At 46.3% G+C, this 14,553-nt stretch overlaps 1 protein-coding gene across 7 annotated transcripts in view; it reads right to left on the bottom strand.

Moving 5' to 3' along the window:
* The window catches only part of MITF (melanocyte inducing transcription factor), a 645,672-nt gene that overhangs the window by 404,928 nt on the left and 226,191 nt on the right, over nt 1-14,553 (bottom strand). For 6 of the 7 annotated variants that reach the window (XM_068253961.1, XM_068253960.1, XM_068253963.1 and 3 more), the window contains 2 exons: nt 14,290-14,380; nt 41-168 (listed from right to left, as the gene is read on the bottom strand). The gene's annotated coding sequence lies outside the window, so the exon portion shown is untranslated. The remainder of the gene's footprint in view (nt 1-40; nt 169-14,289; nt 14,381-14,553) is intronic. The other variant, XM_068253964.1, reaches the window with a different exon arrangement.

The raw sequence follows: 14,553 nt of genomic DNA, 5'->3' as shown, positions 1-14,553 counted from the left end.
CAACTCACCCCCCAGCGAGGGCTGATACTATTGTACTCACCGCTCCTTTGCCCCCCTCGTGACATCCCGTATGCTTTGCTCCATCACCCCTCTACAATCCTCAACGGGTGACATCCATCAAAGCTGTCCTTTCATTTATTGATTGAATCCTTGAATTACGACTGAATCCTAAACATAAAGACAGGATGTTAATTCCCATAGAGGAATGCAAGTGATAACAACAGTAAAGTGTGTGAGGAATTATCACTTTGCCTGAGCTGTCGTTAAAGGGACACTTAAGTCAAACAAAAAAAATGAGTTTTACTCACCTGGGGCTTCCAATAGCCCCCTGCAGCTGTCTGGTGCCCTCGCTGTCTCCCTCCGATCCTCCTGGCCCCGCCGGCAGCCACTTCCTGTTTCGGTGACAGGAGCTGACAGGCTGGGGACGCAAGTGATTCTTCGCATTCCCAGACACATTAGCACCCTTTATGCTGCTATATGGTATATGATATATGCTATAGTAGCATAGATGGCGCTATTGTGGCCAGGAACGCAAAGAATCACTTGCGTCCCCAGCCTGTCAGCTCCTGTCACCGAAACAGGAAGTGGCTGCCAGCGGGGCCAGGAGGATCGGAGGGAGACGACGAGGGCACCGGACAGCTGCAGGGGGCTATTGGAAGCCCCAGGTGAGTAAAACTCATTTTTTTTGTTTGACTTAAGTGTCCCTTTAAGTGAAGTGTTACTAGAGGCTGCAATGTAAAGTAAAGGATTCTGAGCTGTCTGCTTTATTTTTTAGTATGTTACGGAGAAGAGAACATTTGGGGCACCGCTATAGCCCGTAATATGAATTACAGCTATAGTGGTGCTCCGTGAGTAATTTGGGCCTTGGCAAAAGACGGAGCCCAAATTACGAAAAGAAAAGCGCAGCAAAATCTACCTGCAATGAATACTGCAGGTAAAAAACAAAATAAAAACAATTTCAGTAGTTCCAAAGACTGGAGTAGATATAAGGCAAAGTCAATAATATGAGCAGAGTTTCACTGTTGGTCATTGAAGGACCAATGAAAGGACCAATAGGCAGGTCTAAAAAGCCAAAGGGGAAGGATTCGTATTTAATTTATTTATGTATTTATATAGCACCGACATATTACACAGCACTGTACAGAGTATATTGTCTTGTCACTAACTGTCCCTCAGAGGGGCTCACAATCTAGTCCCTACCACAGTCATATGTCTATGTATGTATCGTGTAGTGCATGTATCATAGTCTAGGGCCAATTTTAGGGGGAGCCAATTAACTTATCTTTATATTTTTGGGATGTAGGGGGAAACCGGAGGAAACCCACGCAGACACGGGGAGAGCATACAAACGCCTTGCAGATGTTGACCTTGCTGGGATGCAAACCAGGACCCAGCGCTGCAAGGCGAGAGAACTAACCACTACGCCAGCACTACGATTCCCCCGATACCCTTAACCCCAGTAATAATAGGAATATTATTATCCTGGGTGTAGCTCTGAAAGAAAAAAATATTGTTTGTCCTTCTGTTTTTATTACAAGTAACTTGTAATTGCTTCATGATCACATGCTCTGCGTATATTGCTGAAGTTTCTCTTCAGTGAGATGGAAGATGTACATCTGTGCCTGGAGTTACTTTTCGGGGAGTGGGCAGCCTATTGCCTTATTAGGCACATACTATACTCTTTAGGTGGTCAGTTTATGTAGTGTGCTGCAGATATTAGCAGTGATAAACAGAAATGTTGTTTCCGTGCTTTGGCAACGGGCAGAGTGGAAGTGAAAACAATGTAGCCCACTGTCCTTGTTGTCTCCAGCTCTAATAAGTAGAAAAAACAAAAATTACATAATAAAGAGATCATGAGATTGACACGATGTTGGAAGTTCCCTCTTGACGTCAAGTCAGGTGATCAGTGAGTTAGTCCTCTAAGAAGGAAGAAGTGATATACTAACTTGAAGTCCCACAAAGGTTGTAAGGGGAATATGTAACCATATTCAACTATTCACATGGCTTTTTACTGTGATATAGGGAAATGGAAGACATGCAAAAGTACTTAAAGGACACCTGAAGTGAAAGTGATACGGAGACTGCCATATTATTTTCCTTTTAAAGAAAACTAGTTGCCTAGCATCCTGCTAATCTTCTGGCATTAGTAGTGTCTGAATCATACACCTGAAACAAGCATGTGGCTAATCCAGTTATACAGTTTATTTGCATAAGGGGAGGGTCAAGTGACCTTTAAAAAAAAACAAAAAATCACAAGAATAGGGCTGGAGCCCAATATAATATAATATGCCTTGCACTTGGGGGAGTGATAAGAAAATTAAACGGGGAACTCACAAACCATTATTGCTGACCCGTGCACCCACCCCGCATTTAGGTAGTAGAATGTAAAATCCAGAAGTTCCGCATACTCTACAACAGAATAGTAAATTATGTAAATGTTATATACCTTGACAAAGAGGACCTGCTGCAGCAAACCAGATGTCCAGTCAGTTATTGGTGACTGACTGGAAATCTGGTTCATGTAGTGAAAAATAAACACCACAATTTCTTCAAAGTGAGTGTGGGAACCTTCTGGATTTGACATTGGCTTACACTTTGATCCAACACATTGGAGGTTTATATGGTGTCCAACTTCACCCTAGTACCGTGTGTAGTAGAATGGTCTCTCTAGGGATGGTCTCTCTCTCTCTGAAAACAAGTCGGAACCGAAGGCTCGTCCCTCCCAGGGAGGGTCACACAGTGGTAAATAACAGGATTAGAGGTGCCCAAAATAATAAAAAACGAATGTGAATATCACAAATTTGAAAATGTAAGAGGTGTCTTACCTCAAGAAAGGTGTCTAGACGTGTGTTCACAAAACATTTATTTATTTGCACAATTACAGACAACGCGTTTTTGAGCTTAACGCTCACTTCCCAGGGTCAGTTTTGAGCCAAATTAGCTGGCAAGTGGAGCCCAAATTTGGCAGCTAATCAGTGTTTTTTGAACACTAGTCTAGACACCTTTCTTGAGGTAAGACACCTCTTAAATTTTCAAATCTGTGATATATTCACATTGGTGTTTTATTATTTGGGTGCCTCGCATCATTTTATTTACCAGCTGATTTGCATGCTTGTTCAAGGTCTGTGGCTAAGAGTATTAGAGACAGAGGATCATCAGCTCAGCTCAGCTCAGCCAGGCAATTTGCATTGCTGAAAAGGAAATAAATATGGCAGTCTCTAGATCTCCCTCACTTCAGGCATCTTTTAACATTCATTTAATGTTATTCCAGAAATTCAGCAAGATCTTCTCATCTCAACCAAGGGTGTAACAATAGCCCGAGCGATCCTTGGGTGCGCATGAGGGCTAAGGGGGATGCAGCACAAGCATCATACATTACCTGTTTTCAGCAGATCTAAACGTCCTTCTCATTCCTCTCTTCAGCCAAGTTGTACTGTCTTTCTCCTTGCGGTTCCCGTCCCTGCACGTCATGTGACCTGCATAAGGCACCACAAGGAGATAGACTGTAGAGCGCAGATGAAGATAGAAGTAAGAAGGATGTGTAGCTCTGCTGAAAACAGGTAATGTATGATGGTTCTGCTGCCATACTCTATGTGAGAATCCGCTCAGCTGCCTGCGCAGGCAGGCAGCCTTTTGACCATTGTTTAGGTTTGCATGCTGCAGGACTCTGGAACAGAGACCTGTCTTTCCATTGCAAGTTCTGGTCTGTTCTCTTGCTGGGGAATTTGCATACATTCGTTATGCAAATCCCCTACCTGCCTTCTTTGATGACTGTCACTATAAGAGCTTTATGTTTCCCAGAAGGCTTGGCTGGTCATTTCCCTTCCATGGTCTGTTCCTGATGGACACTGCTGGAGTGTCAGCCATTGCTATCTAGTATAGTTAATTCCTGGGGGTTGCTTTAGGCTCCCCTTCTAGCTCAGTCAGGTTGTATTATCTGTATTGCCTGTTCTGTCTTGTCTTGCCTGTTGCCATTGTCCTGTCCCTATGGTGGTCGACAGGAAATGGTTCTGATCTCTGTTCTTGGAGTGTAGCTGGTGCAGCGGTTGCTACCAGCTATCTCTTCTGTTCTGTCTCCTGGGATCGCGCTAGCTACTTTTCGCTAGCGCTGGGGATCCTTCTGTTCTGTCTTCTGGGATCGCGCTAACTACTTTTCGCTAGCGCTGGGGATCCTTCTGTTCTGTCTTCTGGGATCGCGCTAGCTACTTTTCGCTAGCGCTGGGGATCCTTCTGTTCTGCTACTCTGTACCTGGATCGCGCTAGCCACTTTTCGCTAGTGCTGTGGATCTTATCTCTCGCTTGTCCCTGTTTTCGTGTGTCTGTCTCGTCTGCTACGCTTGCTGGAGGCTCGGTGGGGTAACCATTAAACAAGCGCTCGTGTCCTCTGTTTCATGTTTGTCTGTTAATGGTTAGTTAGGCGTGCTTGTCTCTATTGTGCTTATCATGTGGAGATCGCGCATAACCGCGTGCACTGTTGCGAATGAGTGCGGTGTTCGCGGTTAGCTAGCGTTTGTTATTTTCCGTATCTCCTTATTGTATTATTTGCTGTGCCTTTGCTACCCTCGTATTCTATTCTGTTCTGCCTTGTGTCACGTCTGGCGATCGCACCTCTCGCGATCGCGTTCCTATTTCGTATCTGCTGTTGTGTGTGCGCGGTCGCGGGGTGGCGACTGGATTGGCTCACACACATACAACCTGTCCCTTTGCTCAATCTCATTCGCAATCGCCTCTCTTGCGATTGCGTTCTGCGCTTCGTACAATTCCTGTCTGGCACTTGTGGAGGTGCAGAGGATTGGTTCCTCTGCACTCCCCAGCGCCATCTGCCGACAGGAATTTCCCTCTACAGGTGCGTAGCACCTTTTGCTGGGTGCCTGCAAATATACGCTTGTGGAGGATTTCCGCCGTGTCAGCGCACACGTTGTGCGCTGATCACGGAGAAAGTTTCACAATCGTTACACTCTACTATAATGGCGTGAGGAGGGGTATTGTTCATAGGGCGCCAGCCAAAATGTTGATCCTGGGAGGGAGAGTGCTCATGGGGCCCAGCTGGCTTAGTTTTGCCATGTTCTCGGTATGCCCCTGATCTGACCCCATTTAGGGGAGAAGATAGTATACTCACCTCCTCCCTGGCAATCTTCATTCTATTCACTTCACAGATGTGCCTGCTAGCATAGTTTATATGCAAATCACACTGCAGGTTCCAGCTACAGCCTCATTCTGCATTAAATGTCCAGAAACAGAAGCTGCAGCCACAATATTTACATTGGAGATCACAGCTGTCTGCATTGTGGGAAAGAGCATTGAGCAATCAATAGTATGAAGACTGCCAGGGCCATCAGTAGGATGCATATAGCTAGAGAAGAAGTAGTTGTACACTTTGATGGAAATCATGGCAAAGTTACCAGTCACAACAGTCACAACCGTGTACACTGAAAAAGGGTGACAGGGGAAGCCGCTAATAGAATATGAGGAAAAATTACCCATATTCTGCTATTGGGCATTGGCTAAAACCAACAGTAAAATATCTATTATTTTACTGATATTCTATTACTTTACCAAACCCTCTTCTCACCTTCTACCTACTACTAAAACTAGAATACCACCCCCTCCCATATACACTCTACCCCTGCTGATATCTGCAGTGCAATCTCTACCTGCCTGCTGTTATAAGTTGTCAGGAAATATCGTCACTATCGCAAAACCAAAGTCCAAAGCCCAAATTATACACAGGGTGCTGCTCTAGCTGTAATTAATACTGAGGTCTATGCGGCAACCATTTTTCCAGGTGACTGCCAGTGCCCCAATTACCATATTTTTCAAAATATAGGATAGCATTAAGACCCCCCCCCCCCCAAGTGGAGAGAAAAAGTCACTACATCTTATATTCCAAATACAGGAAGTCCCTGACTTATGAACGCCGACCAATACGAACAGTTGCGATGTTGAGGACTCCCTGAACGGTGTCCTCCTTCGTCCCCCGTGACCTTCTCCATTTCGTACAGTGTACATTTAGCAGCGGGTAGCAGCGGCACCTCTTCACCTTATCCGAGGGTGCCCACGGCAATCAGCAGCTTCTCCTCTCCCTCGTTGTTACTCTAGTGTCAGCTTTTCCTGAATGCATCATTACAAATGACTAGCACTAGTGAAACACTGAGAGAGAGGAGAGGTCTCTTATCATTGTGGGTACCCTCGGATCAGGTGAGAGACGCGATTGGCCTCTGCAGCTATTTACTTAGCTTTTGGGGGGGCGCGACCGAGGAAGGCGAAGGACACGGGGGCAAAAAACGTGAACACGGGGGACAAAAAATTGTGGACACGGGTACAAAAACGTGGACACAGGGGGTCAAAAATGTGGACAGAGGTGGTCAAAAACGTGGACACAAAGGGACAAATGTGGACACAGGGTGATAAAAGCATGGGCACAGGGGGGTAAATGAGGACAAAGAGGGACAAAGGGACACAGAGATAAAAAGGAGGACATAGGGGACAAAAAGGAGTACATTGGGAAAATGAGGATAAAAAGGGGCATGAAGAAGGACACGAGGGGGACAATAGAGGACACAGAAGAACACAAAAGGGCATGGAGGAGGACACAAAGGGGTACAGTAAGGGGCACGGAGGAGGACACAAGGGGTATAGAGGAGGACACAAGGGGGACACAAGAGGAAACAAAGGGGACAGAGGTGGATAAAAGGGGGACAGAGGTGGACACATGGGGGGCACACGGGGAAAGAGGAAGACACAGAGGGACACAAGAAGTAAAAGGGGTACACAAGATGTACAAGGGGGACACAGTAACTTGGGAGAGAACATCCATAAGATGCCCCTGCACCATGGACATACCAGGTTTATTTTTTTTCCCCTTTGTTTTTTTTTCTTCTAAACCTAGGTGCATCTTATAGTCTGGAGTGTCTTATATTCCGAAAAGTATGGCACCTGCTTCGCTCGCAGCCCCTCCCAAGCAGGATGTGTGAGGAAGTGTGACAGTGTTGTTTCTGATACGCTCCCTGGCTTCTCCCTTATGTTGGGGCAAATGAAGGAGGTTTGCAGGACAACAATCCTGTCAGTCAGAGCTTCTCCCCTTAACTTCAAAAATTCAAACATTACCAGAATTGCCAAAGATAAGATGCTGCATCTAAAAAACTCTGTTGCTGCTGTCTCAGTGGGAACGGGTGGGAACGAACCTGTTGATTAATTTTAGTTTAGTGCTAGAAGTTCTCCTTTTGGCCCCTTTTACACTGTGGCATCGCAGCCAGTAAGCCATTTTACTGCAAGAGGCCACTAAGTCAATGAAAGTCTATGGATACTTCCATACTTCTGCAATGCGCCAGAAGTAGTAAATTTGCTGCATACACGCCGCAAAGCAATCCGTGGATTACCGCTTTCCAAAATAACCTTGTGTGCAGGGATTTCTGGGAGTACAGTAAGTAGTGTACAGTCCTAGACACATTAGGCTAACTACCCAGGAGGCAGTCTCTAAAGCTGGAGGACCAAGGAGCAGGAGAACCTGCTTTTTTCTCTTCCTCCTACACACAAGCCTCCCTTCAGTGCTCTCCCAGTAGCCACCTTGATCCCCTCATGTACAAAGTAGACCAAGGAAAGTCACTCTTTTCCTACTTGCTAGCTGACTTCAGGTCACAGGTCATGCTGGGCATTATGGGAAAGATGTTCACCACTGGTGAACAATGCTGAGGAGAACTGCCATCTCTATACCTGAGTGTTTCTGTGAGTCACATGATGTCCTTCTTGTTATAAAGGGAGAATGGGGGAGGGTTAAAATTGAAACATAGTAGGTAGGTCCCCATTAGAGTTTTGCTGGGTGGCCTCATGTTTATATCCCTACTTGGTGGCCATTTTTGTTGGGTGTGTTAAGGTCTGCCAGTCAGGCCATAAAGGCAGGATTAGGACAAATAGGAAAGAAAAAGGGCTAGATATGGAATCAGAAGTTGCCACAGAGAACATTGTATTGGTCTAAGTAGGATCTCTGCACTGCTGCCTGAATCAACTTCTGCATTGTAAAGCGATGATGAGGCAGAAGGAATTATGAGGCTGCTGGGAAAAGGGTCAAACCACACACTAAAAGTGAACAAAAATGCTCAAGAAGCATCCATAACTAACCTGCACTACGTTCAATGTAAGCTGTGAGCTGCCTCTCCATGAGTTTCCTGTCACATACCTCCCAACTTTTTGAGATGAGAAAGAGGGACACTTAAGCCCCTGCCACACCCCTGATTGTGCCACCAACACACCCCTGGTCATGAATACCATGAAGATTTCATAAGAAAATCTGTTGTTTTTATTACTCAAAACGACACTGGTCCCTTCTATCCTGGTTTATTTTCCTTCATATTAACATTTGATAATTAGAAATAGATCAATTTAAAGGATGTGAATAAAGTTTACAGTCAATAAAACACATTTTTCAGTAGAGAAATACAAATATTCACATAGAAAGAGGACTAAAGTCCTGATGAAAGAGGGACAAATGAGAAGGAAAGAGGGACAGAGGGACAAGGCTCCCAAAGAGGGACTGTCCTTCCAAAAGAGCAACAGTTGGGAGCTATAGCTCCTGTGGCAACTCAAAACGCATTGTTTTCACTAAATGAAAGTCTGCAGCCACGTCAGATAAAAAACATTGATTTTATTGATTAGGTAAAGCGTCTGACGCATCTCAGACCATTCGTTAGCTACTTAATTAATCATTTCTGCAGACTTTCACAATTCTAAACCGAGTCACCCCAAAACTTCTTTCATGTATACTGACACATTGACTGGCATGGAGATTTCACATGAGTGGTAGGGAGCCTCAAAAATTAAACGTTTTAATGCAGGGAAGTCCTCCATTCAAAAAGTGTCTGAAAATAATGTATAGGACTTAAAGGACACCTGAAGTGAGAGGGATATGGAGGCCAGTGGCGTACCTAGGGCATTTGGCACCCGGTGCTGGGTATTAAAAGACACACACCCCCCCTAAAAAAATGGGCGTGGCCACAACCTGCGGCGTGCTTCGTGGCAAAAAATGGGCGTGGTCATGACCGGACGAGGGCGGAGCTAACTGTAATTTAAAGTATTAGCTAGTATAGTTGCCCCAGTATAGCTAGTAGTTTCCCCCAGTATAGTTGCCCCCAGTGAAGCTAGTATAGTTGCCCCCAGTGAAGCTAGTATAGTTGCCCCCAGTATAGCTAGTATAGTTGCCCCCAGTATAGCTGGTTTAGTTGCCCCAGTATAGCTGGTTTAGTTGCCCCAGTATAGCTAGTTTAGTTGCCCCCAGTATAGCTAGTATAGTTGCCCCCAGTATAGCTGCCCCCAGTATAGCTAGTATACCTGCCCCCAGTATAGCTAGTTTAGTTGCCCCAGTATAGCTAGTTTAGTTGCCCCCAGTATAGCTGCCCCCAGTATAGCTAGTATACCTGCCCCCAGTATAGCTGCCCCCAGTATAGCTAGTGTACCTGCCCCCAGTATAGCTAGTTTAGTTGCCCCCAGTATAGCTAGTTTAGTTGCCCCCAGTATAGGTAGTATATTTGCCCCCAGTATAGCTGGTATAGTTGCCCCCAGTATAGCTGGTATAGTTGCCCCCAGTATAGCTAGTATAGTTGCCCCCAGTATAGCTGGTATAGTTGCCCCCAGTATAGCTGGTATAGTTGCCCCCAGTATAGCTGGTATAATTGCCCCCAGTATAGCTGGTATAGTTGCCCCCAGTATAGATGGTATAGTTGCCCCCAGTATAGCTAGTTTAGTTGCCCCCAGTATAGCTAGTTTAGTTGCCCCCAGTATAGCTAGTATAGTTGCCCCCCTGTATAGCTAGTTTAGTTGCCCCCCCAGTATAGCTAGTTTAGTTGCCCCCAGTATAGCTGCCCCCAGTATAGCTAGTATACCTGGGTATTAAAAGACACCCCCCCCTAAAAAATGGGCGTGGCCACAACCTGCGGCGTGCTTCGTGGCAAAAATGGGCGTGGTCATGACCGGATGAGGGCGGAGCTAACTGTAATTTAAAGTATTAGCTAGTATAGTTGCCCCAGTATAGCTAGTAGTTTCCCCCAGTATAGTTGCCCCCAGTGAAGCTAGTATAGTTGCCCCCAGTGAAACTAGTTGCCCCCAGTATAGCTAGTATAGTTGCCCCCAGTATAGCTGGTTTAGTTGCCCCAGTATAGCTGGTTTAGTTGCCCCAGTATAGCTAGTTTAGTTGCCCCCAGTATAGCTAGTATAGTTGCCCCCAGTATAGCTGCCCCCAGTATAGCTAGTATACCTGCCCCCAGTATAGCTAGTTTAGTTGCCCCCCAGTATAGCTAGTTTAGTTGCCCCCAGTATAGCTAGTTTAGTTGCCCCCAGTATAGCTGCCCCCAGTATAGCTAGTATACCTGCCCCCAGTATAGCTGCCCCCAGTATAGCTAGTATACCTGCCCCCAGTATAGCTAGTTTAGTTGCCCCCAGAATAGCTAGTTTAGTTGCCCCCAGTATAGGTAGTATAGTTGCCCCCAGTATAGCTGGTATAGTTGCCCCCAGTATAGCTGGTATAGTTGCCCCCAGTATAGCTAGTTTAGTTGCCCCCAGTATAGCTAGTTTAGTTGCCCCCAGTATAGCTAGTATAGTTGCCCCCCTGTATAGCTAGTTTAGTTGCCCCCCCCAGTATAGCTAGTTTAGTTGCCCCCAGTATAGCTGCCCCCAGTATAGCTAGTATACCTGCCCCCAGTATAGCTGCCCCCAGTATAGCTAGTATACCTGCCCCCAGTATAGCTAGTTTAGTTGCCCCCAGTATAGCTAGTTTAGTTGCCCCCAGTATAGCTGCCCCCAGTATAGCTGGTATAGTTGCCCCCAGTATAGCTAGTATAGTTGCCCCCAGTATAGCTGGTATAGTTGCCCCCAGTATAGCTGGTATAGTTGCCCCCAGTATAGCTGGTATAGTTGCCCCCAGTATAGCTGGTATAGTTGCCCCCAGTATAGCTAGTTTAGTTGCCCCCAGTATAGCTAGTATAGTTGCCCCCCAGTATAGCTAGTTTAGTTGCCCCCCCCCCAGTATAGCTAGTTTAGTTGCCCCCAGTATAGCTGCCCCCAGTATAGCTAGTATAGTTGCCCCCACTATAGCTGGTATAGTTGCCCCCACTATAGCTAGTATAGTTGCCCCCAGTATAGCTGGTATAGTTGCCCCCAGTATAGCTAGTTTAGTTGCCCCTAGTATAGCTGCCCCCAGTATAGCTGGTATAGTTGCCCCCAGTATAGCTAGTTTAGTTGCCCCCAGTATAGCTGGTATAGTTGCCCCCAGTATAGCTAGTTTAGTTGCCCCTAGTATAGCTGCCCCCAGTATAGCTGCCCCCAGTATAGCTGGTATAGTTGCCCCCAGTATAGCTGGTATAGTTGCCCCCAGTATAGCTGCCCCCAGTATAGCTGCCTCCAGTATAGCTAGTACAGTTCCCCCCCCCCCAGTAAAGATGCCCAGGAGGGGGGGAAGCAGCGCTAGAAGAAGGGGCAGTGGGGGCAGCGGTGGGGAGGGGGGAAATATCCCCCCCCCTCCCTCACCTGGGACCCCTCCTTCTGCCTCTCTCTCCCCCTCCAGAATAGCTGCGACAAGTGCGGGGCGGCCGGAGGCGTATAGACAATTACTCACCTAATCTCCACGTTCCCAGCGTCATGACGTTACAGGTCTCCGCCTCCAATGCCGCCCACTGTGCTTCCACTAATCAGGAAGCACAGTGGGCGGCATTGAAGACAGAGACCTGTGACGTCATCACGCTGCGCTCCACGCTTGGAACGCGGAAATCAGGTGAGTAATTGTTCATACGCCTCCGGCTATTCTGGAGGGGGAGAGAGGCAGAAGGAGGGGTCCCAGGAGAGGGAGGGGGGGGGATATTTCCCCCTCCCCACCGCTGCCCCCACTGCCCCTCCTTCTAGCCCTGCTTCTCCCTCCTGCAGTGCTGCTGTGGGGGGTCGTGGTGACACCCTACTGGGTGTCTGACACCCGGTACGCCCCGCCCCCTGCGCACTATGGTAGGGACGCCACTGATGGAGGCTTCCATATTTACTTCCTTTTAAAGCATACCAAAACTCAGAACTTCCTCTCTGCTCTTAGGTTGCTTTCACAGTGGGATGTTAATGTCCCACGTTACAGCAGCCTGTAACGCAGCCCAACTCACAGCAATGTAAAATCAATGGGCTGTTCACAGTGCCCACGTTGCGTTGGAGTATAACGCAGCACATTAAATGAAAGTGCAGCATGCTGTGCGTTATACTCGTACTTGGCTGTGTTGGACTGTTTGCATATGCTCAGTAATGTTGTTGTTTTTTTGTTTTTTTTTAAATGTGCCGCATACGCCGTTTTCGTTCGATCCGTATGCGTCAAAAAGTACGCATCGCGTACGCATCAAGAGATGCATAGCGCAGTGCAATGTAACGTCCAACTTCAAAGCTAACATGCGTTGCGTTAGGGGCACGTTATGTCGCATCAAACGCAACGTCCAAGTGTGAAAGAGCCCTAAAAGATAAGCAGCAGCATAATAACCTTTAAAGAAAAAAAAACATTTCTTTGCTGCAGCTGATACAAATCCTGCAATAAATCTGCAGTATGTCTACTTCCTACTTTCATGGAAGCAGGCATAGGCTTAATATCTTGTGTTTACAAATTAGCTGCTCTGTTGAGGCAGACAGCTGAGAGATCAAATTACAGTTGTGATAAGTCACAGATGAGGGGGAATTAGACAGGCTAAACTCTCTGAATACTTCCAGGGTGCATTTCACTCTGTTTTCCCTTTGTCCCGTCAGCAGGGCAGTTTCTAGGCTAAATTGCACCCAGGGCGAGGCTGAAAAAATTGCGCCCCCTTTTCCCCCACCCCTGTGGACTCGCAAACCCTTACTCTTTAGGGACAGTCACACAGCCACAGGTCACAAGTAGATCTGCCTACTTACTAGTGACAGCCTGCAGTACTGCTACAGGACATCAGGTGTAATCACGTGGTGGTGACGTGATGATGACTTGACGTCGGACACATAAACAAGTAGGACCGGCACCACTCCAGAAGACTAGTATTTAATGCTCTTTTATTCAATCAAAGCATGGCTCAGCAATAACAGACGCTGTTTCGGGCTATGCCCTTTCTTAAATTGCAACAGCCTGTTGCAATTTGAGAAAGGGCATAGCCAGAAACAGCGTCTGTTATTGCTGAGCCATGCTTTGATTGAATAAAAGCATTAAATACTAGTCTTCTGGAGTGGTGCCGGTCCTACTTGTGGATGCATTGCTGTGGGTCTCTATGGGCACTGAGACCTTGACCGAGGCACACTCAAAATCTGCTGATCTTTGGTGCTTCTCCTAAAACATTGCTTACTTGACGTCGGACGCAGGCAGCCCAGGAGGAGTCAAGGAAGGTGATCGCGCTGGTAATCTTCTTACTTCTTCCATTTGGCTGCACCGTGCATCACCAGTTCCCTAGCGTCCTTCTGCCTGCGCCCCTCTTCTTCTACTTGCCGGTTTGTGCCCAGGGCGGTCGCCCTGTCCGCACTGCCCAAGACACAGCCCTGGTCCTGTGCAAGAGTTCAGGTCCACTTAAAATAATATCAGTTACATGCATCAGTAGTGTGTGAATCACACACCTGAATCAAGAATGCTGCAAATTCAGTCAAACATAATTCAAACATCTGATCTGCACGCTTGTTCAGGGTCTAAGGCTACAAGGATTAGAGGCAGAGGATCAGCAGGACAGTCAGGCAACATGTATTGTTTAAAAGGAAATAAATATTGCAGCCTCCATATCCCTCTCATTTCGCGTGTCCTTTCAGCCTCTACACAGATAAAAAAAAAAAGTTATGACTGCACAGGTGTAGGAACATATTTGGGTCTGGAGTTGAGCTTTAACCTAGCTTACAAGCACATATGTCACGGCTGTCATGCGATACATGTCACCTCACTACTCTGCAAATCAAAGATTATTTTACATGAATGACATCACTAATCTTCAGGGAAAGAGAGGAGGTACAAACTTAAAAATAGAACTATAAATAAAGTACATTATATTTTCTGTGCTTTCAAATGCTAGTAATATCCCCATGATGCAATATTTCTGTTCTATAAAAAGCTTCTCTTCTAAAATAAGTAACTGTGTAATCAATATTCGCTTACATCACCGCTTACATATTTTCCTACATGTAATCCTTTCTGCCTTCAAGGAAAAAAAACCTGGTGTGGCTGTATGCATTTATCTTGCATTCACACACCCTTTTGTGTAATGACCTTATAAACTTCCCTCTTCATTCTTTCAGGGTCAGAAAACTGAGGGTGTGACAAATATGCATTACACCTACCTGCAAGGCTTTTGTCTGATACGCCAACTGATAGCACAAGGTGCTGTTCTGCCATCTAGTGGACATGCTTCTTACTGCTCACTGAATCATGCTGTAGAAAAGAAACAATATTACTACTACTACTACTACTGCAGAGACAAGCAAAGCAGAATTCAGGTCAAAGCATGTGCTATTGATTTGTCAGAGAATTAAAAAATGTTAAAGCTGAATGAGTTGAGATGCAATTTGGCTCCCGGTCCTCACAACCCAGTACTCTTCTCTTTT

This window comes from Hyperolius riggenbachi, chromosome 9 (genome assembly GCF_040937935.1).
Source record: "Hyperolius riggenbachi isolate aHypRig1 chromosome 9, aHypRig1.pri, whole genome shotgun sequence".
Taxonomy (NCBI): Eukaryota; Metazoa; Chordata; class Amphibia; order Anura; family Hyperoliidae; genus Hyperolius; species Hyperolius riggenbachi.
This window is presented reverse-complemented; position numbering and strand designations above follow the sequence as displayed.